Source organism: Myotis daubentonii, chromosome 4 (genome assembly GCF_963259705.1).
Source record: "Myotis daubentonii chromosome 4, mMyoDau2.1, whole genome shotgun sequence".
Taxonomy (NCBI): domain Eukaryota; kingdom Metazoa; phylum Chordata; class Mammalia; order Chiroptera; family Vespertilionidae; genus Myotis; species Myotis daubentonii.
In genome coordinates this window covers 47,938,065-47,945,846 of record NC_081843.1, presented here as the reverse complement: position 1 = coordinate 47,945,846, position 7,782 = coordinate 47,938,065, and the positions used below count along the sequence as shown (strand labels likewise).

Genomic DNA, 7,782 nt, shown 5'->3' with positions numbered 1-7,782 from the left:
GCTTTTTCTGCTTTTCCCCAACTTGTAAGGCCCTTCCAATTCATGTTTTAATTGAAGATTTGGAGTCTCTACATCCCAAATCCATATTTATGGGGAAGTGAACAGATTGATCAATGGGAATCAGGTTTCCACTCTGGGCCCAATGAACTCAGGGTGTAGACCAACATGGGAGTCAGATTTCTGAGAAGGAGGTGAAGGAGGGTTCTTTAAGGAGGGGCCTTGGGGTTGGGGAACCATGGCTTCTCTTTGAGACACATGGCTTCTTTCTGATGGTATGGTGGTGATGCAGTTCCTGCTACCACTTCTTTTTGACTCCTCTGTCTGTTGTGCTTCTGTCCCTTTGTTAGGACAAAGAATTTTCTGACCAAGCTGCAAACTCATCAGCCATTGGGCTTAATAATGGACTCCTGGACATGTCCCTGGTGTTGCCATTAAGTCTCAACACTATAGCTGTTTAACCATGGTTTCCTCTTGCTTCAGAGACAGAAGAGTAGAAGCAAAGAGGGGCTACCCAAACCTCTTTCTTCTGGAGTCAAGATGAAAGGAAACAGCAGGTAGAAGAAGATAGTTGTGTCTCACCCCTTATTCTAGATTGTAATCTCCTATTAGGATTTAAATCATACCTCAGGAGAGCTCTCTCCCCCATGCAGTCGAAGTTAGAAATCAGTCAATTAACAAAGAAAACAAAGGAAATTATTAAAAAATGCACACATACCTTAAACATTTTATTTTAATTTAAATTATGATTAATCATTTGCAAATCTTTTTAAAAAAATATAGAATCATTGCTTGGTATTCTGATTCATATTTCTTGCCTAAATCACATTCATTTGCTGACCTTTGAATTTGATTTAAAGTAGAATGAATATTTACAGACTCTTATGAAGCAGAGTTTGTGCAAAACACTAGCTCTTTAATACTTTTTCTCCTTTCAAGAACATTTTTCTTAGTGAGTTGTCTTCACTTGCTAAAAGATTCAATTCAGTTTTCATAAAAATAACAATTTTTTTTTTCATTTTGCCCTTGCAATTCATTGGTAAATATAATAACTAATTAAAATATCCAAATAGAGTGACAAGTAAAACTGGCATAAACTGGTGTGGGAGCAACACCAGCAGTCTCTTGGTGAGGCTACAACTCAGCTGGTGAGGGTGCAGCGGCACTGTGCGTGGGAGCGTGGCTTTGCAAACTTGAGTGAACTGCGGAGTCTCCAGGAGAGATTGTTAAAACACAGATTGCAGATTTTAGCCCACCTGGTCTTGCATTTCTTGCAAATTATCAGAAGACACTGATATTTCTTGTCTGGGGCAGGGTAGGGTTGGGGTGGGGTTGTAGAGAGTTACCTGGTAGTCAGCATAGGCAACAGTGTAGATTTTTCAGAGTGATTGGAGAATGCCTGATAATCCAGTAGGTGGATTAAATGAAGTCTGACTATAACAGCTATCAAGTTGCTTATCAAGGTATTCTGTGCACAGCTGTAGAGGCTCAGTTGCCCTGGACTATGTTCCTGTCTCTCTGAGTAAATGATTGTGTGATCTGGGATGGTTACTTAACTTCAACAATCCCCTAGATTACTTAACTTCAACAATCCCCTAGATTACTTAACTTCAATAATCCTTGTCTGTAGAGAATGGGTATGATAATTTTTTCCCAGAGACAAAGGATTTTATTACTCATTTGCACAGCAAGCAGCATGAGCATCGACATGTTTGTGTTGTTCTCCTTTGCCACCAAGTCTCATAAGGGGGCACAATATGGGCCAGGTGCCTACTATGCTCACAGTGGATTTGTGCTGCAGCTGAGGAACACTGAGTTTGGAGAATCCACTGCTTTTCTAGCAAGTGATAAATAACCCTGCTCTTGATCTAGAGCAGTGGTTCTCAACCTTCTTAATGCCGCGACCCTCATGTTGTGGTGGCCCCCAATTTCATTGTTACAAATTGAACATAATTAAAGCATAGTGATTAATCACAAAAACAATATGTGATGATATATGTGTTTTCTGATGGTCTTAGGCGACCCCTGTGAAAAGGGTCGTTAGACCCCCAAAGGGGTCGTGACCCACAGGTTGGGAACCACTGATCTAGAGGAAGACATTAACTTATTTCTCAAGTTTACCAGCTATATAAAATAGTCCTGAGAAATAGCCCCAGTAAAAGAACGGACAGGGTTGGCACACGCAGCAAAAAGTGCACTTGTACAGAGTGCAGGTATGCTGTAGCCAAGCAAATGCACATTTTACAACTTGATGCCCATTGCCAAGTTGCCATTCAAAAAACTGGTACCAAGTTACAGTCAAGACTGCATAAGAGAGCCCATTTCTCTCCATTCTTCCTAACGACTTTTTAGTCTTTGCTAATTTTGTAGGCAAAAGGTAAATTCTCATTTCATTTGTGGCTCTTTTATCAACAGTGGATTTGAATATCTTTCCATATTTACCGGTCATTTGTATCTCTACTGGGATAAATTGCACGTGCTTGTTTTCTTAAGACTAGTTGGTTTGGTTCTTCTTTTTCTTCCAGGAAAAATGCATCCTAGACCATCATTTGTAAGTATTGAGAATTGAGCTATAAAAACAACTCTGGATCTGCCTTTGAGCTTCCCCAGAGTAGTTGAGGAAAGAAACCACACTCCAATAAAAAGTGACTTACAATGCCAGCCTCTGAATGCTAAAGATCAAAGGTGTAATATAATCATTTATTCACTCAGCATTAACTGAGCCCCTTCCAGTACCAGGTGTTTCTCCAGGCACTGGAGATATAAGACTCAGACATAGCCACCAACCTAAGTCACTCATAGTCTAGTGGAAAACAGGCAAGTAGAATAGTGTGAGGAGAGCTATGATAATAAAGATGTACATAGGGTGCTGTGACAGCAAATTAGGAGATAACTTTTATCTTTTATAACAGCAGATAGTTTTTATCTTTTGTATGTAAAGATAATATATAAGAAAGTCTTATATAAATGTGCTACTCTAAACATATACCTCATATATTTTTACCCTATTAATTTTTGTTTATACTTGGGTTTGGGTTTGAAGATTCCTGGTAGGAGGTCAGAGGGAAGGAGAAGAGGAGATCTGAGATATTTATTTCCTTATCTCCCTTCAGCGATGCCATGGGCTGGGGGCAGCATCTCTTGGTCAAAGATATTTTATCTTATCAGCTGACTCTCTAACCAGTGACTGCTCCCTTTCACTGCCTCTTCAAGTATGCAACTCTATAGTTTTTAGTCCCGGAGGATTGCACTACTCTTTGAGGTTTGCCTTATTCTGCAATGAACTTTTATAAATAGTCATTTTGTAAAACTCTCTTCAAATTACCCAATTTGAGTATGCCATTGTTTTCCTGCTAGGACTCTGATGGGCATAGTAATGGGTACTGTAAGTGGCCCTAGGAAACCAACCAGAATCTCTAAAATGGGATCAGATCAGTATTAAAGAGTATAGAGAAAATAGGGCTGTGGGTCATCCTTGATATACAGTAGCATCACAATGACTCAAACTGTCACTGGTGATGACATGGAAGAGCAAGATACTAGTAAAATGAATGTCAGAATTCAAAAAAAATTTAAATATCATTTTAAATAACTAAACCAATCAAATATCTAGAAATAAACTCTGGAGAAAAAATAAAACATCAATGGGAAATTTAAAGCAGACCTAAAGAAATGGTGAGAGATAGCATTTTTATAATTGGAAGAGTCAATATTGATTAAATGTCAATTCTATTCAAATTTTTCTATAAATTCTATGCAATCCCAATCAAAATCCCAGCAGGTTTTTCATTGTGGAAATTGACAAACTGATTTAAAAATTCATATGGTGCCCAGCCAGTGTGGCTCTGTGGTTGAGCATTGACCTATGAACCAGGAGTTCACAGTTCGATTCCCAGTCAGGGCACATGCCCGGGTTGCAGGCTTGATCCCTAGTGTGGGGCGTACAGGAGGCAGCTGAGCAATGATTCTCTCTTATCATTGATGTTTCTATCTCTCTCTCTCCCTCTCCCTTCCTCTCTGAAATAAAAAAAAACTGTATATTTTTTAAAAAGAGAATGAATAGCAGAAATTAATTAGGAGCTACTGAAGAGGAAGGAACAGAGCACCGAAAGGACCAGTCTTACGAAATGGACCAGGAAGCATCCGTCATGTGGCAATCTCTGGAGTGGCTGTTTAGTTCCAGAACTGCAGTCAGACCACTGGAGCTACAGCTTTATCAGGGGCTGTGCTTCTTTTCTCCGTGACGACTGTCGGTTGAGACTGTTTCATGCCTACCCTCATTTCCACGTGAATTCTTGCAATAGAATCTTATCACCAAGGGAAATTTAAACTTGTCTCTAATTCTTTCAACCTGTTGTGTTTACTGGGCCGATATTGCTTTCCTCTTCTGTTGCTAACAGCATACCCTTTAGGCTTCTGGAAACCATTTCTCACACATTCCAATGGCATACGGTTTTGTTGCCTGAGATGCTGCTGCAGTCCCCGCAGTTCTACATTTGGCGCATGATCCAGGCATGGTTACGTATAGCACACCTTTTTCATATGCTTGCTGGCTACTTGCATATCTTCTTTTATGAACTGTTTGGTACAGGGACGGGCACCTGCCCAACCAGGCCCATCAGTGTGATTTCCATGACCTTTCCTAGATCATTGGGAAGAAGGCAATCTGTTTCCTCGAGGTCACCAGCTGGTTGAATTAAGCCTGGAGTTGCTGATGACCATCTTTCCGAACTCAATGGGAAGAATGACTGGCCTGAGAATAAAGCCAACATAGAGAAAAGCAGAGCAGAGGAGGAGAATGAGAGAAAGTGTAAGAGAGATGCTAACAATTTTTTGGAGGTCTTGAATCCAGCATTGGCTGAACTCATAACCAAGTGCCTTCCACACTTGCAACCCAAATTGTCCTAATAGCAACAGTTGACCAAAATAAAAACCTATCTCAAATATTAAAAAAATATATCATGGCCTTCAGTATCCCACAGGGTCTCCACATAGGTTTTTTCTTACTATTACACTTACTTTTTTTCTGTCAAATTAGTGCTTAGAATAGGTTTCTATTTTATATACATCAACATGTACAAAAAATTTTTTCTGATTGTATGAGTTTTTATTGGAAATTTTAGAAGACTCAGCCGGAGGTTTAAGTTTAAATTTGGAGATGAGTACAATAATTTGGCAGAACCCATGTACATTCAGTAGTTGTAATACAAAGATAGTTTCCCTTAAAAATTGTTCTCTCTTTTGTAAATGTCCTAGAGAAATATAGTAGCTTTCTGTTCACACTTTGCAAGTAAAAAGGGTGGATCGTTCCACTACTGACATATTTTTTTTAAAAAATTGTTCTCTCTTCCTTAGGGGCTCCTAGGTATAGGCCGCTAAAAGGAGATTTACAATTTCTAGCACAATCAAAATGCTCAGAAAGATCAGGGCCTTTAGAAACTGTTCTGAGCTCTTATGGTTTTTTCAAATACTTGGAATTCAACCCTTTTGAGTGTTGCCCTCAATTTCCACACAGAATCCATGAGTAAAGGAAATAAAAACTAAGCAACACCAACAAAGCCAGCAGAATAAGTGCTGAGCTAATCTCCATTTCGCCCTGTATCTGCCCCCAGGCCCAGTCCTTGCCCAACGGCCCCTGTGTGCCCTCTCTCATGAGTGTGCTCTCATCCAGAGAAAAGCCCGCATTCCTACACCACACGTGCCGAGAGGGTTCTCTGGTGCTTTCAGAGGACATAATGTGGTACTAAGAAAGCTTGCAGTTTTCATTGGCATGGTTTTCAGTTCCTGTTTTAATAGAATGAATTCTGACAGCAGAAATTTCTTCTTAGGTAATGCTAATCTAGTTCATCGGATTAACTTTGGAAACGGCAGATGACTGCCGTTTTTAACAGCTCTGGTGTCAAATACTTTGCAATTAAACCTTTGCTGCTTGAGGTCAAAAGTAGAAACATTTGGTTAATTAATCACTTATTCAGATGTCTTCCTTTTAAGAAATTGCTCCTTTCTTAGATTTTGTTCAAGAAAGTCTTAGATTAGTCTTCCTTCTACATTAGAGTCTTAACTAACGAAATGTACAGCTCCCTGAAGGAGGCTATTCAAACAACAATCCTACAGTCCCCACACACAAATTCTCTCACAATGGCTTTGATGGGTCTTGTGTATAGATTTGGCCTTTCTGACTGGACTAAGCAAGATACGATCCCATTTTAAGAGATGCTGAAAGCACACCACTTTTCAGCAAACAAGCAATAGGAGTATTTCTTTTGGCTTGCTGCCTTGTTTGTTTTCTTTGTAAACATTGAGAGTGTGACATCAATGTAAAGCAATATGCCCAATCAGATTTACAAATATTTAAGTACTGGAATAAAATTCAGATAAGACCACATCTAAAATTCTCTAAAGAACTGAAAAACAAGAAACATACCTATCTCCTACCAGGAGTATCTAGGATTTAATACTTGCAAGTAACTTTTGCTAAGAACATCCCCCCCCCCCCCTCATTTTATTAATGCTCCTCATATCTCTGGTGCCTAGTATAAATTTTGTCTTGAATAAGTGAACAATCGCTTCTCGGCCTTTTGGCTAAGATCAAGTGTTGAATAAGTGAACAAATGAATGAATAAATTCTAGTTCATCATGAAAATTTTATTCCTTTTTAAACTGTACTCTGGCATTTAAAACAAACTTTTCAGCATTCATACAATTTTAACAACTCTGGTGTCAAATACTTTGCAATTAAACCTTTGCTGCTTGAGGTCAAAAGTAGAAACCTTTGGTTAATTAATCACTTATTCAGACATCTTCCTTTTAAGAAATTGCCCCTTTCTTAGATTTTGTCCAAAAACATAAAGAGTGGCAACTGAAAAGGAAAATACAATATTCACCAATCAAATATCCTAAATTCTGAGTTCCTTGACCTTCGTCAATGCCAGTCTACAGTCCACAAAAATAATTCTCATGGGCAACACTCTGGACCATGTCATAATTTAAAGTTCATCTTCCACTGATATCCTAAACATTAATAGTGTACCCAATCTCTTATTCTTCTAGCTCACTCTTTTGCTCTCAATATATCTAATCTTATTCATGTCCAGTTATTTGAGATACATACTTTTCTTCTAATTTACCACCTCCCATTAGATGACATTTTTGGTCCATCACTGTATTTGCTATTTAACTGGACTCACAGCCCAGGATCCATGCCATCATACTTTTCTTATTTGCTCCTACTCATAGGTGGGTGGATATGGTGGACAACATTGTTCAACATTATAAATTAAAAACACTGGTACTTCATGGTCTCCAATCACAATGCTAATTCCTCTCCTACCTCTGGCCTCAATTAGCAGATGGCTTTGTTCCTGACTTTATTGAGAAAATCCAAGTCATTGCACCTTCATGATCTCAACTGACTATCCTTGCCAACTACAAGTGCATTTAACCTGTATCCCCACCTCTCTCCTTTCATGCTGTTTGAATAAAAGAGATGTCCTTCTCCCCGAAAAATGAGCTATTACTCCACTTTAGTTTTTTAAAAAATATATTTTATTGATTTTTCACAGAGAGGAAGGGCGAGGGATAGAGAGTTAGAAACATCGATCAGCTGCCTCCTGCACACCTCCTACTGGGGATATGCCTGCAACCAAGGTACATGCCCTTGACTGGAATCAAACCTGGGACCCTTCAGTCTGCAGGCTGACGCTCTATCCACTGAGCCAAACCGGTCAGGACTCCACTTTAGTTTTTTATCTTGTCCCATCCCTCATCTTTTTCTCTTAACTTGCC

At 39.2% G+C, this 7,782-nt stretch overlaps 1 pseudogene; it reads left to right on the top strand.

Moving 5' to 3' along the window:
* Nucleotides 1-5,182: 5,182 nt before the first annotated feature.
* LOC132233978 (small Cajal body-specific RNA 24) lies at nt 5,183-5,321 on the top strand (annotated as a pseudogene).
* The last annotated feature ends 2,461 nt before the right edge of the window (nt 5,322-7,782 follow it).